This window comes from Rhinopithecus roxellana, chromosome 18 (assembly GCF_007565055.1).
Source record: "Rhinopithecus roxellana isolate Shanxi Qingling chromosome 18, ASM756505v1, whole genome shotgun sequence".
Lineage (NCBI taxonomy): Eukaryota > Metazoa > Chordata > Mammalia > Primates > Cercopithecidae > Rhinopithecus > Rhinopithecus roxellana.
Genome location: NC_044566.1, coordinates 68,475,593 through 68,500,492, shown reverse-complemented (window position 1 = coordinate 68,500,492; position 24,900 = coordinate 68,475,593). Strand labels below are relative to the sequence as shown.

The following is a 24,900-nucleotide window of genomic DNA, read 5'->3' as shown; positions in this document are numbered from 1 at the left end:
CTGCTTCCATGTGCCAAGATGCTCCCAATCCTTTTTTTCCCACCCGGTCTCCTCTTCAACAATGATTCATTTAAATTACATAATTACATAAAGTCATTAATTGTAGGAATGGCTTCCTGCAATTAAACTTGATAAAATAGGCAAGCACAGAAAGCCCACACCCTCACTCCTTCCCCAGGACAGCACCTTTCAAAGAAGTCAGACAATACAGGCAGATTGCCCTCGGGTGATTAGCGGGGAACATCTAGTGTTGGAGCATCTAGCCTGAATGTGCATGAGCCCTGGTGATGAGAGTTCTGGTGGATAAACTGCTCAGTTAGTGCTGCCTGTATAAAGATGAACAAGAATCCTATTCTCTTTGTTCAAAGGGTTTCAATCCAGAAAGATGAAATATATTCAAACCAAGCAACTTGATGTGTACAGCTCAGATCAAGGTATACACCGTATGAAACTGTCAGAACACAGCCATGGGAAGTACAAAAGTGACTGTAAGCTATAAAAACAGACAGGGGTCTAGAGCAGTGGCTCATGGCTGTAATCCCAGCACTTTCAGAGGCCAAGGCAAGAGGATTTCCTGAAGTCAGGAGTTTGAGACCAGACTGGGCAACACAGTGAGACCCAATCTCTTCAAAAAAAACAAAAAGGAAGACATGCGTGGTGGTGCATGCCTGTGGTCCCAGCTTCTTGTGAGGCTGAAGCAGGAGGAGGGCTTGAGGTCAGGAGTTGGAGCCTGCAATGAGCTATGATCGCACCACTCGGCTCCAGCCTGGGTAACAGAGCAAGACCCTGTTTCTTAAAAAGCAAAAACTAAACCAAAAAGCCAGATAGGTGGGAAAAGAGAGCAGAGAAACGGTAAGGAAGGGTCCCTCCACCTCCATCTGTGCTTTCCAGCTCTTCTCCACACGAGACTCACAACCCCACAACACCTCATCCAGTCCTCATCAACCCTTCCAGATCCAGTCCTACTGCTTCTCGGACTCATTCAACCCCCTTCCCAGACTCTTACACAGGCCATTTCCAAGGCAATGTCACACTCCGGCCTTTCCTGAACAAAGACAGGTGGTCAAGTGGGTTGGAAGAAGCCCAGCCCCACCCTGGAAGGGCAGCAGCAGGAGGTTATAACTGGAACGTTGTCGACTTCCTGTTCTTGTTGTGTTTGCCTAAATGTCCTCGACGTCCTCAAGAACAACACCCAAGGTGGGCTCACATAGGTGTTTGGTGTGGGAGGTAGTTGGCCACAGGGAAATCTGCACAGACACCTAATTCAGACAGTTTAAGAAGCAGAATCTTAAACAGATTTGAGAGGCAAGAGATGTGGAGAGAAAGCAAAGCTGCCACCCAAGGGCTGTCAGCCAGCAAAGGGCCTCCAGGGAACTAGAAGGACATGGCAGAGCTCCGGGCTAGACCCCTAGGTCTGTGTGATTTTGTTGACATCACTGCGAAAAAAGAAATTACAAAGTCGAATTCGCCCACAGCTAGAAGGATTCGGACAGAAGGTGTCCAAAACAGTAAAAGGGAAGATGCTGTTAACTGTGTTTGAAAACAATTATAAAAATGTCAGAAGCTTCAGATCAGTTTTTATCCTTATGTTTTCAGTGTTTCAAACACAGATGAAGGCCCTGTGAATATCAGAACAACAGCAAAGCGCTTCTAAAATATAGATGCAGATACCACAGAGCCTGCCCCTCATAAAAACAAACAAGCAGGCAAACAAACAGAAAAGCGGGCTGTGTCCCCACAGTCTCCTCTCTTTTCATCTAATCCTTCCTACATTCATCCCTGCCAAACAGGCTTTCATACCCTTTGCAGCATGGCTTTGTTCCCAGGAAACCTAATAAGATATTTATGAATGTTTCAATATTGGCAGCAGGAGTCTCTGCAGTGGCAGAAAGGTCAAAGCGATCCCTCCAACTACCCCCATCGCCCGCCTTGGAGATTACATCTACTACACACACAATTAAATGCAGCAGACCCAGACTGATCTTTTCCTTGTAATTTTTTTTAATCACCAAAGGATTAAAAAACGGAAGTACATTATTCAACACAGCAATTCTAACAGTCATTGACCCACATGTGTTTTCTGATGTCACCGTGCCACAGACCTTGGACAGCTCCCTCTCCCATGCCCACACTGGCTGTTTCAACCCTTCTCTTTCCTCAAACTCTCCACCCTACCCCAGCCCCTTCACTTTAAGCACTCTGCCTCGTCCCCATTTCTTGGGGTAAACTGGAGCTTTAGAGTAGACGTGATGGACCTTGACACTCGCACACACAAACCGACTCCCTAAGCTCTTTCCACCCTATTGATAAAGAAGTCTCTCTTCTTCTTGTCCAAGTCCATAAACATTGCACCTGAGCTCAGCTGCTGGCAGCCCTCCTTTCCTGGTTAGCCCCTACACCTCTCAGGGCTCCTGTGCAACCTCCCCTCCACACTCCTTTTCCTGACCCTGAAACAGGGATCATCCCTGAGGTTTTCTGCCTTTGGTGTTTATTCAACGCACTGAGCCATCTTTTCCGTGTATGGCTGAAATTGTCACCCGTGTACTCATCAGATGGTTATCAAATTCACCCCCAGCTTGGACGTCTACCACAAGCTCTGTCTAGACCAGCATATTTAACTTCTCTGGATACACCTGCCTGAATGTCCACAGACTCTGCAAGATCAACGTGATGACAACTGCTGTCTTCACTTCCAGTTCCCCCATGCAGTTAGTAATCCCACAATGAGCTTCCTCAACCAAGCCAAAGAGTTGAGATAACAGCAAGGAAGCAAAAATAAGAAGCATAAAACAAAAAATATCCTACCAGAAGTTACAACAACAAATGGTTTAAGCGCCCCCATCAAATGAAAAAGGATCTCTGCGGGGATTTTCTTATGCAACTTCAAAAAATCAAAAACAAAGTTATGAGTAGTTGTGTAACACCAACATGAGCAAAAAGACAGGAAAGGGTAAAATAGTAACGTCACCACCCAGTTTAAGACAGATATAATCAATGAGTACAAGGCCAGAGTAAAAATTACAGCCACATTCCCACCAGTGTGGTACACTTTATTTTACATAAAATTAAATTTTACTCAAAATGTAAATTACGTTTTATACGAAAACATGTAAAACAAAATTCACAAGCAAATGGACCAAGAAAGTTGTAACAGGAGACTGATGCTATTATCAAACTGACTAATTGGACAAGCTAAAAATACAGATTGAAAAAATGTAATTAAAATGTCTAAACAAATGAATTTTGGAGCCTATGGAGAATACGTCTTCCTTCCAAGCACAATGGGAAACCTGGAATAAGTCCCTTGCTCCTCATGCAGGCACTAAAGCAACAGGGAATGGACTGCACATCGTTGGACCACCTCCACGTCTTGCCAGTTTCTTCTTTTGCAAAAGGAAACCGGGCCCCACATGCCACAGATACTCCAAAAGGCAGCAGCTGCAGTCACTGTGATAACCAGCCAACAGGTAACGGAAACACCTTCCTCACCACGGTCAGGGCACAGCTTAGGGGCCATTCAGCCACAGGATTTCAGAACTGGGAGAGACCTTGAAAACTCTCACTCAAGCCCTTCCCTTCACACAGGAGGAAACTGAGGGCTTGTAAGATGCAGTGCTACATCTACAGAAACATGATTGCATGGGATGGGAGGAGCTGCACTCAAAGGTTAGGAACAGTGCGAGGGTCCAGACCAGGTCAAGGCTGGGCTTCTTGTGATGATGGCTGAGGGCAGTAATGTCCCCAGTGTGTTTGACACCAAGAGAATTTTTTTTCGTAAGCAATTCCCTTCTCTATATGGCAAAATTTCTTCCAGTGATAACCATAAAGAACATAAAATTGACCAACAAAGAAACAAACAGCAAAAATAGTCTTTATTAAACTTGCATCTAGGCCGGGCGCGGTGGCTCACCCCTGTAATCCCAGCACTTTGGGAGGCCCAGGAGGGTGGATCACCTGAAGTCAGGAGTTCAAGACCAGACTAGCCAACATGGTGAAACCCCACCTCTACAAAAATACAAAAATTATCTGGGCATGGTGGCAGGTGCCTGTAATCCCAGTTACTCAGGAGGCCGAGGCAGGAGAATCACTTGAACCCAGGAGGCAGAGGTTGCAGTGAGCCGAAGTCGCACCATTCACCATTGCACTCCAGCCTGGGCAACAAAGTGAGACTCCGTCTCAAAAACAAAAAAACAAAACTGCATCTAATCATGCCAGTAAATAAAATCATAAAAATTTTATAGTCCAAAAACAGAGAAAAAAGCACAAGTATTTATTCAATGGTTTTTATATCTATCTATGTAGCAACTCAAACTTTGATCCTTTGGTTACAGACTGATACAATATTTATGTCATTAACTGGCAAGTAACTAATATATGAAATCTAACAAAACCAATGCTCTGTCAAAGGTATAAACACCTACTAAGTCATACCACTAATGTCACATTTTCTTTTCTTGACTTGGTCTTCAATTTTAAAACAATGAATAATCATGAATGAATTTCAATTGTAAGAATCTAGAAAAAATGTACCAGACTAAAATATGCGCTTACCAAACAAAATAACATACCCTGCAGTTCATATTCTGTTTTGCTGCCTTAAATGTTAGATGTAAAAACCCCCATGTGGTCACATAAAATGACAGAATTGAAGTAACTCAAGTTCTACTTTCTTAGTGTTTATAAACACTGTGCTGTCACTATTTCATAGCTACTGTTTAAACTCAGGTGCTGGGCATGGTGGCTCACACTTGTAATCCCAGCACTTTGAGAGTCTCTGCTAGAAGGATCACTTGAGGCCAGGAGTTCAAGACCAGCCTGGGCAACACAGCGAGACCCCCATCTCTACAAAATAATCATAAATAAGTACATAAACTAACTAACTAACTCAGGAATACGTAGCACCATGGGGCTCCTGGAGAGCACTGTGTCCAAAGGGAACTCCGGACCTGTCCTAACTCTTAGGACCTTGCTCTCAAAATGCACATGTACAGTTCAGTTGGTTACAGGCGCTGGAGACAGAGGGTTAACTGGGAGTGCTCCCAATGGATTTCCATGTAGAATATAATGGTCACTTAAAAGAAATAAATCAAGTCCGACAGCGCTTAAGAAAAAAGAAAAAGTAAATAAAATAAATATGTGCTACATTGAAGAAAATATGTGTATATTTTACATATGTATATACTATATATGCTATATATGTATGTGAAATCTTTAAAACTAGCCAGGCTTGTGACTGTAATCCCAGCAACTTGGGAGGCTGAGGTGAGAGGATCACTTAGGGGCAGGAGTTTGAGACCAGCCTGGGCAACACAGCAACACAGCAAGACCCTGTCTCTAAATTTTTTTTTAATTAGTCACACATGGTGACGTGTGCCTATATTCCCAGATACTTGTGAGGCTGAGGTGGGAGAATTCAAGGCTGTAATGAACTATGATTGTACCACTGCACTCCAGCCTGGCCCACAGAGTAAGACCTCCTCTCTGAAGAAAAAAAAAAAACAAAAAAAAAAAACAGCAATTATTTAGAACTTAGTCCAAATGAAGGCTTTTGCAGGGAGGAGAATGTTACTGCTGGTACATGGGGATAATTAAAAGCGGATGGACTTTTAGGGGGTTTTATTGCGTGTACCTTCTGATTGCCTGTACCTCAGGCAGATCACTCCCCCCTGCACCCCACACAGCCTTTGGTGCTCACTGACTGGAGGAACTCAGGCAAGTTACCTAACTCTTTCTGGTGTGTTTCCTCATCTGTGCCATGGAGCTGCCAGCTGGGACTGGCTCTGCCTCACATCTGAGGCCCCTGGAGGACTGCAGCCTCAGGCGTGGGAGCCCCGGCTCCTGGCCCGGCCATGCTGTGCTCTGCGAGGAGAGCTTCTAAGGAAAGTGCTGTGGGAATTAAAGCTATACGGGGGCAGCCCTGTGAAGAGTGAAGCACCTGCCTTATGGCTCAGGAAAAACAGGCCCGGAGACTACTTTTTTTTTTTTTGAGACGGAGTCTCGCTCTGTGGCCCAGGCTGGAGTGCAGTGGCCGGATCTCAGCTCACTGCAAGCTCCGCCTCCCGGGTTCATGCCATTCTCCTGCCTCAGCCTCCCGAGTAGCTGGGACTACAGGCGCCCACCGCCACTCCTGGTTAATTTTTATTTTTATTTTTTTATTTTTAGTAGAGACGGGGTTTCACCGTGTTCGCCAGGATGGTCTCGATCTCCTGACCTCGTGATCCGCCCGTCTCAGCCTCCCAAAGTTAGCCACCGCGCCCGGCCCCTTAACTCTTCTTTAAGAGGTGAAGGGCATGAGCCAGACAGCAGGGAGGAAAAAGGGGCCACGAACTTAGCCATGGAAATGGATCGTTCAACATGTGTGTTCTCTACCACACTTCCCTTACTCAAATATACTCGAAAAGCGAAGGAGTAACCTCGCAGGCAGAGTCCTCGATTTTCCACCACTGCACTGTAACTCCGAGCACCAAGACAGTATACACCAGCTACTACAAATAAATTCGTTGAACACACAAGTTTTAAACCTTGACCAACATAAATGACTAAGGATGCCAGCTGTCACATCAAATCCCAAATGTACCTCCATTTGAGGGTAGACATCCATCTGCCATGTCTGAAGAAATTGGCATTAAAAGCATTTAACTCGGCAGCCCCCTTTTAGTTTATAGATGACAGTACAACATCAACACTACACAATACATCAATTTCCGAGGCGTAAGTAACTGCACGTCACCATGGGGGTTCTACTTTGTTCAATAAGCAGTTAAGTGTGAAGGGATATCTGAGAACAACACGTTAAGCCAATTCCCATTTTCTGTTCAATTCTGACCTTCCCTTGCAGAGCGCAGTCCTGCAGCAAAGGTTTCCCACTTCCCACTGGCAGGAAGTGTGCGCCATGCTGGGGAGGATGCGAGGGGAAACAGACAGATTTTGTCATCAAGGATGACACAGCAGAGCAGGAGAGTCAGAGATGGATAAAAATAGATGTGGTGCAGCATGCTAAGTTCCAGAGCAAAAGAGTCTGAGAGATGCTGCGGCACGGAGGGGCCGCCTCCGCCTGCAAACGGTGGAGATGCAGGACGAGGAAGAAAATACTGCTCACAGAGCTGCGACCTGAGCCTGAAAAGACAGGGCCCTCCAGGAGGACGAACTTGAGTAGGTTAGATGATAGTGTTCCAGGGAATGTGCCGTGATTAAAGGCTGCAGCCAGACACAGGAAGAGGAGCCTGGGGAGATGGTGCGGTAAGCCGGGAACAGAACCAGAGTGACCTTGTGTATCTTACTGGAGACAAAAGAGAAGTAGCGGTCCCTCAACAGGGAGAATCACAGTGCCTTGGCTGTTTTAGAACGATAACCACCAGCAATCGGGAAGATGAAAGGGAAACCCTGTCACAGGTAGACACACCAGAGACTGAACCAGCACCAGTGCCATGAAAATGATCCACTCGACAAAAAAGCAGATCTGGTTTAAAATCTGCACCCACCCCACCAAGCGTCCTCCTGGGCACTACGACTCTGCACCCTGGTCCTGGTGTATCCCAACCTAGCCAGGGTCGTCAGGGAAAGACGCGAATGGTAAAGTCAACCAGACAGCAGAAACTGGGGGGTTGGGGGTGGGGGACTCATCTGAATCTCCATTAAACATTTATACCTATTTTTTAAAAGTGGTTCTTACTGTGGTACACAGCAAGACATGAGATAAAGCATAGAAAAAGGTCAAAACACCTCCAAAAATGACCATGTGATAGAGTACTAAGACTCCTTTTGGTTTTTCTCTTTTTGAGACGGGTATGGCTCTGATGCCCAGGCTGGAGTGCAGTGGCATGATTTTGGTTCACTGCAACTTCCACCTCCCAAGTAGCTGGGACTACAGGCACATGCCACCACACCCGGCTAATTTTTGTATTTTTCATAGAGACAGGGTTTTGCCATGTTGCCCAGGCTGGTCGCGAACTCCTGAGCTCAAGCAATCCTCCCACCTCACCCTCTCAAAGTGCTGGGATTACAGGCATGAGCCACCATGCCCAGTCAAGACTCCTTGTAATGATAAAGTTTTAATTACTATGTCAACGAGCAATAAGACTATTACATGAGGGACCTGGAGAAGTCAAATACACAGGGATAGAAAGTAGAACAGTGATTGTCAGGGGCAGGGGGAGGAGGAACAGGGAGTTGTTTAACAGGGACAGAGTTTCAGTTTTGCAAGATGAGAAGCTTCCTGGAGATTGGTTGCACACCAGTGTGAATATCCTTAACACTACTGAATTGTATACTTAAATATAATAAAGAAGACAAATTTCATGTTATGTGTATTTTACCACAATAAAGAGAAAAAAGAAAGAAAAAAGAACAACAAGCCTATCCAACCTGTCAAACAGGGTGGGATATACGATATTTACGGCCACTGTACTGTGTTCTAGGCATTCTTGCAACTGAAATCTCATTTAGCTTCCTGACATGCTTTCTAGGGAAGTGCGTTTCCATCAAACAAACAAGGAAAGTCAGGCTCACCGAAATCATGGACTTGACCTAAGGTCATTCAATTGGTCCCTGGTAGAGCCAAGACTTCCGTACCTGTCATCTTTTGTTCCTTATACTATAGCTAATTACCCTCCCACTCTGGCTATTACAAAAACAAAAAAGAAAGAGAGAAAGATTACACTGCAAGTTTTTTCCATCACATGTTTAATAATTTAAAGTTCTCCATGATAACGTCAGGCAAACTAGAATTAATCTTCAAAATCAGGTTAGTGCAAAAAGGAAACATTTCTAGTTTGTTCCTGAAACACATTCATCCTATTCAATATGCACCTTACCTTTTAATCTCTACTAATGCAAGTCAAAACCTGGTTTTTTTGTAAAACTCAAGTGGTACATTCCAAAATTGGTGGGAGAGTTATTGTCAAACACACTATCTAAAATGCAAACGACAGCAATAGCAGAATTTATAAAGCACTCAGTAAGGTGCTGTTTTAAGTGCCTTATGCATATTAACTCATTTAACCTTCACAAAATTCCTATGAACTATCATCACATAAGGGTGACAGCAAATGAGGACCACCTTCAACAAAATCACTAGGAGTGCTGGCTGCAAACAGAAATCAGAGCCCGCCCCAGACCAAATGAACCTAGATTTTTCTTATGCAATGTAAGGCTAAAAATAAAATACCCGATCTATATATCATGGATTTGCTAACCAAGTTACCTTTATATGCACAAAACAGAAAATGAGAGGCACGTGACAGCCTGTGGAATACAAACATGCCAAGAACGAGAACTGGAAAGCAAAAGTAAATACTAGCACTGACATCATTCTGCAAAGACTCCACAAAATTGTATTTGAGAATTTTATGGAGAACATAAACCTTGGCAAAAATGTTTTACAAAACAATTCACCTTTTTAGTCAGAGACTGTCTTTCAGGTCTTACTAAGCAGATAATACATCTTAGAAGTTACTACATAGCTCGTCACTTCTACAGAACTCAACCACAGCTCTATTTGTTATATTGTTACTACTAATATTTTTAATTGAGACAGGGTCTTGGTCCCTCACACAGGCTGGAGTGCAGTGGTGCAGTCTCAGCTCACTTTAACCTCTACCTCCCAGGCTCAAGCAATCCTCCACCTCAGATTCCCGAGTAGCTGGGACCACAGACATGCAACACCATGCTCAGCTAATTTTTTGTACTTTTGGCAGAGATGGAGCTTCATGATATTGCCCCAGGCTGGTCTCAAAATTCTGAGCTCAGGTGAACCACCTGCCTCAGCCTCCCAAAGTGCTGGGATTATAGGTGTGAGCTACCACGCCCAGCCTCTATTTGTTATATTTTAACAATTATTCCATGGGCATATGTGGAGCCATGTTGATGCTGTCCTAATTTTAAAACATTCCATGTATTTCAGGAAGTAAGCAGCACATAAGTTTCTTTTAAAGGGCTACATATTCTGACTGCCTTCATTTTTTCTAATGGTAGTATCTCAAAATATCAAAATAATTCATGCCCCTTAACACAATAGTTCAAAAAAATGATGCATAATCAATCTATCTTCAGGATATATAAGAAAACATACTTGGCTGTGAAGAATGCTAAATCAATATCTTTTTTTTTTTTTTTTTTTTTTTTTGCAGTTGCAAGATTTAATAAGAGTGAAAACAGAACTCCCATACAAAGGGAGAGGACCCAAAGAGGGTAGCTGTTGCCGGCTCGAATGCCTGGGTTTATATCCCAATCAGTATCTGTAAACTATTTATATAAAAAGTACTACGGTTTAAAATCCAAGTCAGTTAACTTTCTTATAATCTACTATTCTAAAATCTTTATAAATATAACAGGTTGATTTCTATAAAAAATATAGTTAACTCTGTAGCAAACACCAGTACTGAATTGAAAATAGCTTCTTGTCTACTTAAGTGTATGACACATGATAAAAAAAAAAAAAAAAGTTTGGAATACTGCATTGCACATTGCACCCATCAACCCTCCATAGAAAATACTAGCAAAGGGACCATAAAACTAGACATAGAAGGACCTCAGAAGGTGAACTAGACACATGAAAAGACCGTCAGCAGGTAACAGATAGTCTCCAGCTTTCTCAGCATTTCCTCAGACTTCGTACATACTAACATGGAGTTTTGGAGTTTGGGGGTACAATTTTAGGGGCAAAAAAATTGAAAGCTTTTCCAACCCTCATTTAAATTTTTGTTGAGTATAGGAGCAATGTTGTCAATTGGTGGAATAAGAAAACTCACTTTTTCCCAATGATGTAACGGAAGACCCAACAACACATGAGGAGGCCACACATGTTCCCTGGGACAGCCCTGAAGAGTCACCTCTATAAATGGGTCTGTGACTACCAAACTAAACATGAAGAGAACTACTAAATTCCTGACAGTTCAATACTAACTCAAATATGATGTGAGGACTAACGTTTTGTTACAGTGATTAAACATGTTTGCAGTTGTTATGGGTCCACTGCCGCTTATGTGTCGGCCACAGTCTAGAACCACCGTCTGGGATTCACAGGAAGCCTCGATGCAGGGGAAGAACGTTCACCACTAACTCACTGTGGACCAGAATGATTTCCAGGTGAACCGGTGTGTCCCTCAGGAAGACAGATGTTCATGTGTAGGCCCAGTGAATTATAAGGGTTGAAAGATATGGCATGTGCCTATGTGTGCACACGTTTACATAAAGCAGTGGAAGGAGGTTGGTAAAAGTATGAGAAGAAATCTTCCCTTATGTTATTTTCTGTCTTGGAGTTTTTTGACCTTCCAGTGTCCACAATGTTTGGCTTACAAATAGGACTAACCCATGTACAGAGAATAATGGTGGTACCTCCCCAACACACACACACACATGCACTATCCTGTACTTAAAATTACTTCCTCTGCTATGTCTAATCTTACACAGTGAAAAAAACTTTGTTAAAATAGGTGTAGTGTTGAAACTGCATGACAGCTGGCAGTCAAAACAGTGATACTGAGAGAAGTTCATGTTTCTGCCCTTACCACGGCATCTTCATTATGTGAAATCATTCAATTTACTCTGGTACATCGACGTTAGAACCGTTAACGAATCTAATTTGTAAAGGTAACATTAAAAACGAGTATGAGGCAGTTTTAACAAGGCTGAGTACTAGAGAAACAATTGTGATACTACTCAGCAAATGGCCTTACTGTTTTAAAATACAGAGCTCTATTTTTAAACTGTCAAGCTTGGTAACATGTTTCATATGCTAGACAGCAATACTTTCAAAACTTCCACCTTTCACTGGGATCAAAACAGAAGAGTCATATCTTTTATTCAATAATTTAAAGAATATTCCTGCCAGGTGCGGTGGCTCAAGCTTGTAATCCCAACACTTTGGGAAGCTGAGGCAGGCGGATGACTTGAGGTCAGGAGTTCGAGACTAGCCTGGCCAACATAGTGAAATCCCATCTCTACTAAAAATACAAAAAAAATTAGCAGGGCCTGCTGGTGGGCACCTGTAGTCCCAGCTACTCAGGAAGCTGAGGCAGGAGAATCACCTGAACCCGGGAGCAGGAGGTTGCAGTGAGCCAAGATTGTACCCCCGCACTCCAGCCTGGGCAACAGAGCGAGACTCTGTCTCAAAAAAAGAAAAAATTTTAAAAAAATAATATTCCTTTATGTCATTGAATCTACAACTAAGTATTCAGTTGCCATACTATGCACAGTGCCAAGTTCCTCAGAGATATTCAAAGCAGAGCCCCACAGAGTCAAAACGTTGGTGGTCCCAAACAAGATGGAAGGGAAAAAAGGAGGGAGGGTAGAAAGACACAGATGCAGACTTTAGAGTCGCAATTCAATAAAACTCTAGTCATACGTGTGGACCAAGTTTAAGGTTTTAACTATTCTATGATAAAGCATCTTGGTGTTTGTTTGCGGGAGGAGGTGTCAGTGAATTTAATGTGAATTTATATGCAACTGTGTTCTTTCACGACACCAAAAGGAGAAGCCAGTTTCTTGATTCCACACCAATCCACACATGCACACTCAAACACATTTTAGATTTGCCTTACGCTCGCAGTCCAGCCTGCTTGTTCCTAGCAGTTACAGGCTAGAAAATATATACGTACAAAAGACCCTAATGCCCAAAACGTACTTTGTGATTCTTCAGCCTGCATATTTCTCCTCTTGGCAACGTATAACTCTTGGGCAGAGTAATACGCAAGTCCACTTCCCTTTTCCCTGAGTTACAGCTTATAATTGATTGTTTTGGTTATCAACGAATTAGAGAGCAAAATGAGCAGCAAAGAAGAACAACATTCGTCATTACCAGGTAACTGGTGGCAATGAGCAACTCTGTGTGACTCTGTGAGCTCTTACACAGTGCGGCCTTAAATAGGTACATTCTCATCTAATTATCTTTTTCTTGTAGAGATAGGGTCTCACTAAGTTGCCCAGGCTGGTTTCAAATTCCTGACCTCAAACAATCTTTCTGCCTTGGCCTCCCAAAGTGCTGGGATTAGAGGCATGAGCCACTGTGCCCAGCTGTTCTCATCGAATTCTCACCATTCTACAAGCTATGACATTATTCTACTTCCAGTTTACTAATTGGAGTATCTTGAAACCAAACAGATCTAGAGGTAGGGAAAGATCTGTCAAAAGTTTGGTGTCTCTCCAACAGAGCCAGTGCTGCCCCCACCTTGCTGGAGGAAGGAGCTCCTTCATGACGCAGCCAATAGAGGTCGCCCCCTATATGTGTATCTCTGCTCCCCTGGGTGCTGTCATACTGGAGTGAAAGGGGCTTTCTGCTATTCTGAGGTCAATCACCTTGCCCCAATCCACAGTTCAAAATAGTTCAAAACAAAACTCAGAAACACAAGAAACAGCATCAACACCTTCCCCGTCACAAACACTGGAACCTGGGAATCACACTTGCCTAGTGCTGTCCACTTACAGCCCCACTGCTAACCATCCGGAGTGATTCTCTTCTCCTGCAGCAGTACAGCCCTGCACTTCTTCCTGGGCAATGACGGCAGCCTCATGTGCTTATTCTAAATGCAGAACAGGTGGCCGTGCACATCAAACCCGAGTACTATCACTTTGTCACTTGGCCCGTAAAAGATTTTCCTGGCTACGGCAGCTCGTCTGCAGTAGCCTGGCCTTTCACAGCACTTTGTCCATCATCCCTTCTGTATTAGTCTGTTTTCACGCTGCTGATGAAGACATACCCAAGACTGGACAATTTAAAAAAGAAAGAGGTTTAACTGGACTTACAGTTCCACATGACTAGGGAAGCCTCACAATCATGGTGGAAGGCGAGGAGGAGCAAGTCACGTCTTACACGGATGGCAGCAGGCAAAGAGAGAATGAGGAAGATGCAAAAGTGGAAACCCCTGATAAAACTGTCAGATCTCGTAAGATTTATTCACTACCATGAGAACAGCATGGGGGGAACCGCCCCCATGATTCAATCATCTCCCACCAGGTCCCTCCCACAACACATGGGAAATATGGGAGTTACAATTCAATACGAGATTTGGGTGGGGACATAGAGCCAAACCACATCACCTTCTTCTTCCACATCTTTTCCAGGAAGACACACATGGCCATTACACTCTTCTGCACCTCTGCACGTGGGGTTCCCCATGTCTGGCCTGCCCTCCCCACCAAGCCCCACCCAAGTTTCCAGGCTGACTCCTACTCATCTTTCAGGCCCAGCTCATTGCTCTCTACCAGCAGCTTTGCCCCATCCTTCTACTTTCCCACCCCTGCAGTGCTGCCACTAACCACACACCCCCAGTTATTGACAGAGAGGGACTGCAATGCTTACCTCACATATACCAAATGTAGGATTACGAATGGTACTTAAGGAACAAGACTTATAATCAGTCGCAGAGTTCCTGGGGCCTAAAGTAAAAGTCAGACTGGGTCTGACCAGATGACTTTCCTCTAAGGAAGGAGGGCCCTAATCAGCTGAATCTAAAGCAGGTGGCTCCCAAGTGGGGTTTGGGAAGACACTATCAGAGCTTATATCTATATATACCTTCAAAAAATAAGCTTCAGGAACACTTATTAAATGCACTGACATTGGTGTCCCAACATGATACTATGTAATGTGGCTGGAAAGGAACCTCCTTAAATGGGAAGGGTAAGTGGTGCTATGGACTGAACTGTGTCCTTCCTAAAATTCATATGTTGAAGCCCTAACCCCCAGTGTGATGCGATCCTATTGTTGGGCCCTTTTGGAGATAATTAGGATTAGATGAGGTCACGAGGGTGGGACCCTCAAGATGGGATTAGTGCCCTTACTAGAGACTGTCTCTCCCTCACTCTTGCTCTTGCTCACTCTCTCTGTTCTGGGAGGACACAGCAAGAAGGCAGCTATCTGCAAGCTAGGAGAGAGCCCTCACCAGAACCGGATCATGCTGGCACCCGGATCTTGGACTTCCAGCCTCTAGAATTATGAGAAGACCAACGCCTGCTTACGCTCCCCAGTCTATGTATTTTGCTATGGCAGCCTGAGCTAATACAGGGACAACAGTGGCACCCTCCCTGTCTGTCTCTCTCCTTACTACTACACATTTCAGGCCCCAGCTAGGTGGAGTCATGGATCACTTTATCTAATTTAAACTAAATTAACCCTCCCAAAAGAACAAATGGCTTAAGAGTCATGCAACAAAACCACAAATTGGAAATGATACTTATTAATAATGCAATTACAAGAAAATAAAAAGCAGCAGAATTGACACCTACATTCCTAGTAAAAGCTCTTTAAAACCATTTTACTAGGTTAAACATTAGGGTAATTTAATTAAATCTGACAAATCGGCCAAAAACATTCAAAATAATAGAGAAGACTGTGAACAATATGTATTTACATCCACAATTCTTAACAGAGAATCTTGGTAAACACATACTGGGTCTTCAGTAATAACAATGATAGCACATGTATACGAGTGTTTTAAATATAAAATATAAATATCAAAGGTTCATCCTAAAAAATTTTACAGGCCGAGTGCGGTGGCTGACGCCTGTAATCCCAGCACTTTGGGAGGCCGAGGAGGGTGGATCACGGGGTCTGGAGATCGAGACCATCCTGGCCAAAATGGTGAAACCCCATCTCTAATAAAATACAAAAAATTAGCCAGGCATGGTGGCACGCACCTGTAGTCCCAGCTACTTGGGAGGCTGAGGCAGGGGAATCACTTGAACCCAAGAGGCAGAGATCGCAGTGAGCCGAGATCGCACCACTACATTCCAGCCTGGTGACAGAGCAAGACTCTGTCTCAAAAAAAAAAAAAAAAAAAAAAAAAGATGTACAAATGGGACATCCAATGAAAAAGTTTTGGAGACCACTGATATAGACAGAGAACTTACATGAGAGTTAGGTCCACTCACAAGCTAAAGTCTTTTCTAAGCTGAAACCTGTCAATGGTCTCCAAAAAAGTCTTTCAAGTGATGGTATATGTTATACGTATACTGAATATGCCTAGAATAATCCATCAGAATGACTAACGCCATCCCAAAATCAGCCCGAAATCATTTTTAATGACATCTAATATAAAATAGTGCCGGCTAAAAACGTATGATTTCAGTTTTGAAGAGCTGGCTTTCATTTAAGAGAAAAGAATGGGTCAGCATTTGAATGACCAAACCCAACCTCATGGATTTCAGGAAACTTCTTTGTTAAACATCCCTACATCCCCACAATGGTCAGACCTCTCCTTTTGTTCTCTCTAAGCATTGTCCCTCTTGAAAGGGTTGCTGATTAGCATTTCTGAGTCAGCTTTTGCTGTCTGTTGAGTGACTCAGCCAGAAGTAGTAGAACAAACACTTAGATGCAACTTTCTGGATAACGACACAGAAGCTCACATGACTAAACTGAGCAGAAACAGAGCAGTCTACTTTGCTACCTAGTTTTTCAACTTAAGCAACTAGATCAGACATTAGGCAAACTAGGGAATGTTCTCTGATGCCCAGAGAGCAAGGGTTTTCCCATCTACTCATCACAACAAACATAGGACGATATTGATCCTTTTTCTGTCTGACCATCTTCCCTTCAAAATCGTGTCTGTTTCCAATTAAAGACCCAAACATTTACCAAAGTATTCAACAGAAAAACAAGAGTTTAGCATTTCTAGTTGATTTTAAGATTTGTTTAGTTTTGAGAAAATTGTACACTTTTTTTCTTTTTTGAGATGGAGTTTCACTCTTGTCACCTAGGCTGGAGTGCAATGGTGCGATCTCTGCTCACTGCAACCTCCGCCTTCTGGGTTCAGGCGATTCTCCAGCCTCAGCCTCCTGAGTAGCTGGGATTACAGGTGCCTGCCACTGTGCCTGGCTAATTTCTGTATTTTTAGTAGAGATGGGGTTTCACCATGTGGGCCAGGCTGGTCTCAAACTCCTGACCTCAGTTGATCTGCCCACCTCAGCCTCCCAAAGTGCTGGGATTGCAGGTGTGAGCCACCACACCTGGCTGAAAATTGTATACTTGTAGAAGAGTTGCAAAAATAATAGGGCTGAAATCTATCCTTCGCCCAGTTTCCCCACAATGTTAGCATCTTACATCACCCATCACCATAGCACAATTATCAAAACTAAGAAAGTAACACTGGCACAATGCTAAACTAATTACAGACTTAATTCAAGATTCACCAGTTTTTCCACCAATGTATCTTTTCCGTTCCAGAATCCAATTCAGGGACCCACACAGTACTTACCTGACATGTCTTGGGTCTCTTCCGATTCTGGTTGAATTTTAATTTCTCTCACAAATCCTGATGCTTAATTCTTTTTAATCAAGAATCATAAATGCTCCCAAGTTCACATCAGACAATAAGAGTTAACAGAATTTGGGAAGAGGAGAGAGGGGAAATAAATTACTGGCCAAAATTCTCAAACCAAATGCCTTTACCTATTTTAAACAGTGGGAATGGCACAGATGTTTCTTTGGTCAAATTCAAACCGGGCTCCATTATCCACCCACACAGGGGTCAGCTTGATAAAGAAATCACCATGAAAGTCTGTCCTCTCAGACATTTGCTGTTTCCTTAGAAACACCAAATATAAAACTAGCCCAATGCTGACAGGCTTTTCTGTTGCTAAAAATACGCTTCAAGAAAGCTCACACATTCAATGGTTACCTGGAATGTACCACGCCAAAGCTCCCCCAATTCCAATATTTTCATCTGCAGGATTCCTCAAAAGACTTGTCCAGGGGTGTAAAGCTGGTAACAGTTCTCATTACAAGATTCTTCTGTGGCATTAATTGCTGCTGATACATCCAAAATAAGAACTCACGATTGTGGTGCCATTCACGTTCAGAAAATACAGTGCCTGGCTTGGAAATTACCCAAGTATATCTGCTTCTAAACCAAAAGCAGCATACCCAGAAGGAAAATATTGAGACTATTTCAACATCAGCAATTACTCTTGATGAGGAATACTTTTACCTTTGTCAAGCTTGATAAACTGCAATCTCAAACCAGAGATTATGTAAACCTGGTTTTTAAGATAATGATCTTTACATCACTCAAAAAAAGTTATGATTCTGCCAGGCGTCATGGCTCATGCCTGTAATCCCAGAACTTTGGGAGGAAAGGGCAGGAGGATCACTTGAGGTCAGGAGTTCGAGACCAGCCTGGCCAACATGGTGACACCACGTTCTCTACCAAAAACGCAAAAATTAGCCGGCCGTGGTCGTGGGTGCCTGTAATCCCAGCTACTCGAGAGGCTGAGGGGCAGGAGAATCACTTGAACCCAGGAGGCAGAGGTTTGCAGTGAGTGGAGTTCACGCCATTGCACTGTAGCCTGGCCAATAGAGTGAGACTCCATCTCAAAAAAAAAAGTTATGATTCTAACTAGGATGCTGGTATTGCTTCTTTGCTAAACTATAAGCAGCTTGTGCATTAACACCAGATCCTACATAAATTCTGTAGCATTAAAACATTTAGAGAATTCTTCATCCTCACAGGACTCAATGACATTGAATCTAGTACCACATATATAATCTCTCTCCACTATTCATGGACCAATTGGTTATTGAAGATTATTTTGTTCTTTTTATTCCTTAAGACAAAAATATTCTTTTAGAATTATGATCCCATCTAATTAAACTTAAGGGCTTCTGCACAGCAAAATAAACTATCAACAGAGTGAACAGACAAGCTACAGAATGGGAGAAAATATATGCAAACTATGCATCTGACAGAGGTCTAATATCCAGCATCTATAGGGAACTGAAACAAATTTACAAGAACAAAACACTAACAACAGCATTAAAAAGTGCACAAAGGATGTAACAGACACTTTTCTAAAGAAGACACACATGCGGCCAACAAACACATGAAAAAAAATGCTCACGATCACCGAACATTAGAGAAATGCAAATCAAAACCACAATGAGATACCATCTCACACCACTCAGAATGGCTGTTGAAAAAGCCAAAATCTAACACATGCTGGTGAGATTGCAAAGGGAACACTTGTACACTGTTGGTGAGAGTGTAAATTAGTTCAACTATCGTGAAAAGCAGTTTGGAGGTTTTTCAAAGAGCCAAAAACCGAACTACCATTCAACCCAGCAATCCTATTACTGGGTATATACCCAGAGGAACGTAAGTCCTACTACCATAAAGGCACATGGACTCCAATGCTCACTGCAGCACTATTCACAACAGCAACGACATAGAATCAACCTAAATGTCCATCAATGACAGACTGGATAAAGAAAATGTACATATACACCATGGACCACTACACAGCCATAAAAAAGAATGAGATCACGTCTTCTGCAGGAACGTGGATTGAGGGGGAGACCATTATCCTTAGCAAACTAACACAGGAACAGATAATCAATCAAATACCGCATGTTCTCACTTACAAAAGGGAGCTAAATGATGAGAACTCGTGGCCACAAGGAAGGAAACAGACAGGGAGGCCTACTTGAGGGTGGAGGGTGGGAGAAGGAAGAGGTGCCGAAAAAATAACTATTGAGGCCGGGCACAGTGGCTGCCACGTGTAATCCCAGCACTTTGGGGGAACAAGACGGGTGGATCACCTGAGGTCAGGAGTTTGAGACCAGCCTGGCGAACATGGCAAAACCCCGTCTCTACTACAAATATAAAAATTAGCCAGGCATGGTGGCACATGCCTGTAATCCCAGTTACTCAGGAGGCTAAGGCTCGAACCCAGGAGGCAGAGGTTGCAGTGAGCCAAGATTGCACCACTGCACTCCAGCCTGGGCAAGACAGTAAGACTCTGTCTCAGATAATAATAATAATAATAATAATAACTCTTGAATACTAGGCTTAGTATCTGGGTGATGAAATAATATGTACAACAAACCCCTGTGACATGAGTTTGCCTGTATAACAAACCTGCACACATACCCCTGAACCTAAAATATAAGTTAAAACAAAACAACCAAAAAACAAGTTAAAAAAGACTTAGGATCTCAGCATAATATTATAAACAATGATACTGTGCCAACCTAGCACACAGTGCTCAATTCCTTTTTCTGTAAAGGTAATACTCTATTTAAAATTTACCTTGGCAAAGCCAACAAAAATTTATCAAAAATTTATATGAAGTAATTTTCCTTTAAGGCAAACCAACCTGAAGAAATGCAGTAACTTGACAAAGTTCGAGTTATCACTGTAATTAAGTTTTTGCTAGCTAAAACGCCCACCTGAAATGAATGAGTCATTCAAAACTGAGTAACTGTAAACATTCCTAACTAGCTTTGAAGACCTTATTTCGAATACTGAAGAAAACTGCCTTATGGCTTTGAAATTCACTATTTCAAATGGCATGCTGATAATCACATAGAAAGATTACATATGTCTGATAGTGATGACGTAAGTATTGCTCATTCCTTTGATCAGTACATTATTTCAAGATTTTTCTGGGGGAAAAAAACATTTTAACTTTAAACGTTTTTGAAAATTTAGATATATAAAATTAAAAATTCAACACCCGTTTCCTCTAAATAGTGAGCTTTCATAAGCATTTAATATTTAACTTAAAAGGATATGATGCTATTTATACAAAATGTCCAGTACAGGGAAATCTATAGAAATACAAAGTGGCCAGGCGCGGTGGCTCAAGCCTGTACTCCCAGCACTTTGGGAGGCCGAGACGGGCGGATCACGAGGTCAGGAGATCGAGACCATCCTGGCTAACACGGTGAAACCCCATCTCTACTAAAAAATACAAAAAACTAGCCGGGCGAGGTGACGGGCGCCTGTAGTCCCAGCTACTCGGGAGGCTGAGGCAGAGAATGGCGTAAACCCGGGAGGCGGAGCTTGCAGTGTGCTGAGATCCGGCCACTGCACTCCAGCCCGGGCGACAGAGCGAGACTCCATCTCAAAAAAAAAAAAAGAAATATAAAGTAAATTTGTGGTTCCTTAGGGGTGGGGTGAGGAAGGGATGGGAGATGATAGCTAGAGTATAATATTTCTTTTGGAGGTGATAAAAATGTTCCAAAATTGACTGTGATGATAGTTGCACAACTCTGTGAATATATTAAAAATCACTGAACTGTATACTTTAGATGGCTGAATTATGCACTAAAACCTTTAAAACATTTGAAAGGAGATATGATTGTACACTTCAGGAAAAGGAGATCTTGTTAGGTAGACACATACATAATCCTACATATGTATATAAACATTGAATCCCATTAATTACTATTCACTTCTAGAGGATGAGGAAAGTTATTGTTCTCATAGTTAAGGTCCTAGAAAATCAATCCCTAGTAGAAAAAGACTACTTCATCATTCTCCATCATCTGAATGTATTGGCCTCAATAATGAAAAACTTAATAAACCTACCACAGGCTTCGGATCAAACACTGGTGCTACTTTCAGTGTCAAGAACAAGAACAAGGTTTGGTGACACATCTACATACTTGGCACAGTCCCTCCCAAAAATTCAAGGAATTGGCCAGAATTTGGAGTTCTCATGTAGTGCATTCCCCTGGGGGTGCTAAGGCCACAGTGGACCCCAGAGGGGATCTCACTTCTGCTTTCTAGGCATTTCCCCAGACCCACCCTCTTTTTTAAGTCACATCAATTCCATTCCAGTAACCTTGGGCCATGGAATTCCTGTCCTGAATGATAGCATGTCGCCCCTCACTGCCCTCCCTCTCTCTGCATCAAACTCCCATTCCCAGTCAAACGCCAGCTGCCCAGAAAGGCAAGCGCAGAGCAACTGCTATGATCCAGAGGGTTTCAAGCCAAAACAGGCTTAGGGTTGAGGAAAGTAGGGGAGAGAACTCTGTTCCAGCGAGGACAGGCCTGCCAGAGGGTACAACATTCAGGTAAGTCAGACAGCCCTGAGTCCGCAGACTAGCCTGAGCCTCATCTATCCCATGTGGTCCTGTCTTTTCAAAGAGCTCAATTTAGGGGCAAGCGAACTGGGATAAACTCTCCGTGCCCCTGCCTCTAAGAAAACCATTAACCTTTTCTCCAGAAAAATTGTATTAAAAAAGAAATCCTTTATTCTTTTATAAAAATATTCCTTTGAATAGCTTTACTAACTTTTAGCAAACATTCATGGCCAAGATAAAAGGCCTAACTTGAGTTCAGTAACATTAAAGTGCTAAAATAACATGGCTCGACATTTTCTAAAATCCTTACACCATAATGCTAAGAAGCTTTATAATCATTTTTGTTTGTTTGTTTGTTTGTTTGAGACGGAGTCTTGCTCTGTCGCCCAGGCCAGAGTGCAGTGGTGTGATTTTGCCTCATTGCAATCTCCGCCTCCTGGATTCAAGTGATTCTTGTGCCGCAGCCTCTCAAATAGCTGGGGACTATAGGCATGCACCACCACACCCAGCTAATTTTTGTATTTTTGGTAGAGATGGGGCTCTCCCATGTTGGCCAGGCTGATCTCAAATTCCTAGCCTGGGAGGGGGGAGGAGGGAGGGATTGCATTGGGGAGTTATACATGATATAAATGATGAATTGATGGGTGCTGACGAGTTGATGGGTGCAGCACACCAACATGGCATAAGTATACATATGTAACAAACCTGCACGTTATGCACATGTACCCTAGAACTTAAAGTATAATAAAAAAAAAAAAAAAAAAAAAATTCCTAGCCTCAAGTGATCCACCCATCTTGGCCTCCCAAACTGCTGGGATTACAGGTTAGCCATTGCACTTGGCCTATAATCAATTTTTTAAAAAACTACAAGTCACTGATAACCATTAGTGATTCCTATTTAAACAAACCGTCAAGGTGAACCAAACACTCAAAGGCCATTTTAAAAAACATCACGGACCACATTTTAATTTCTTAGACCCTATCCAGTGCACACAAAAACTTGTGCTCACAGTATAAGCCATGAACTCAGAAATTATATGAATTGTAACATATTTCAACTAATTCAATTATATACTTATATAAAGCTTTAAATAGAATAGTTGGTAACTGCCTACTTTATTCCTAACTGACCCACTGTACATCCACAACTTACTCTGCCTCTCTCAAAACAGTACAAATGAAACTGCACAGCAGGCAGTCACTCGGAATCCCTCTGGCTAATAATACAATCACTCTGGGTCAACTTTCAACCTTGATTACAGAACAGGTAGTGAAGCTCCATTATCAGTGCTCTTAAAAATCTTTACCTTCCAGCTGGGCGTGGTGGCTCACGCCTGTAATTCCAGCACTTCAGGAGGCTGAGGCAGGTGGATTACCTGAGGTCAGTAGTTTGAGACCAGCCTGGCCAACATAGCGAAGCCCCGTCTCTACTAAAAATACAAAAATTAACGGGCACAGTGGCAGGCACCTGTAATCCCAGCTACCTGGGAGGCTGAGAATCACTTAAACCCAGGAGGCAGAGGTTGCAGTGAGCCGAGATCATACCACTGCACTCCAGCCTGGGGGACACAGCAAGACTCCGTCTCACAAAAAAAAAAAAAAAAAAAAAAAAAAAAAAAAAATCTTTCTCTTCCATTAAAACAAAAGAAGTTAGACAAAAACAAAGGTCTCTATTTTATTCTCCCAGACTTAGGCATACACAAATGGATAACAAAATTAAAGGAATTCATAGGAATTAAGCAAAACTACAACTTGAAAACACACTAGAGTGTAAAAAGAAAAGTAGCTCTTCAATTCCCATATCCTTACACAGTGTATATATTTTAGAAAATCACCTTTTTGAAAGCAATTCAATAGAAACACATATGAGAAGGTGTGAAGAAATGGAACTATATGAGCAGGGCAGGATTCCAAATGGTTTAGGTAAAGTCACAGAGTTGTGCAACCATCACCCCAAAATGAAACCTCAGCCACATTCACAGTCATTCCCACGTCCCTCCAACCTTTTCCCTCTTCTCCCGCCCCAGGAATCTACCTCATAACTCTATAAATCTGCCTCTTCTGGATACTTCATATAAATGGAATCATGCACTATGAGGCCTTTTGTGACTGGCTTCTTCTACTTAGCATAATGCTTTCAAGTCTCATCCATGTTGTACAATGTGTCGATATTTCATTCCTTTTTACGGCCCAATAGTATTCCATTGTACAGATATACTTCATTTTATTTATTCACTTATCAGCTGATGGACATTTAGATTACTTCTACTTTTGGGCTATTCATAATAATGCTGCTGTGAAATATATGTATACGAGTTTTTGTGTGGACGTGGGTTTTCATTTCTCTTGGGCAGATATACCCAGGAGTGGAACGGCTAGGTCACATGGGAACTTTACACTGAACCTTTTGAAGAACTACCAAACTGTTTTCCAAAGCAGCTCCATCGTTTTTCATCCCCAACAGCAATGCATGAGGGTACCCAGTTTTCTAAATCATCGCCAATACTTGTTATTTGTCTTTTTGATTGGAGCCACCCTAGTTAGTGAAGTGGTAACTCACTGTGGTTGACGCTCTGTATCTTAAACGAAGCCCACACATTCTGAAATGGGGACTCAGCTATTCTTCTAAGTTACACTTTCAAGTATAAAATATGCCCAACTGTCATTCTTAAAACCCAAAATAAAGCTGCATAATCTAACACCCCTTTAATAAGTGAAAATTCCACCTCCACATAATATGCACCATTATTCTACCCCAATAACGTCCAACAGCTTGACCTTTCTAAATAAAGATGTCAGGCTAAGACGTCTGTACAAGTGTTAGTGCAGTAGTGGAATACTTGAACATATAACAAAGTTTTTGTCTTTCAAAAAAGAACACTGGATTGGAACTCAGGTTTGTCAATAAGCTACGTGTAACTTGATAAATCACTGAACTTCTCTACACCCAAGCATGGTGATCTGAGCAGCTCACAGAACTACATCCTCTGAAGTCACTCCCAGATACAAAGTTGTTTAAGCCTGAAAGTTTAATGAAATTTGAAAATGTACACACACCCGTGCTAAAGAACTAGCTTTGCACAGCAGGAAAAACAATTTACCCT

General features: G+C 42.6%; 1 protein-coding gene across 2 annotated transcripts in view; it reads right to left on the bottom strand.

Moving 5' to 3' along the window:
- The window catches only part of ATP8A2 (ATPase phospholipid transporting 8A2), a 651,836-nt gene that overhangs the window by 523,989 nt on the left and 102,947 nt on the right, over positions 1 to 24,900 (bottom strand). The window lies entirely within an intron of this gene.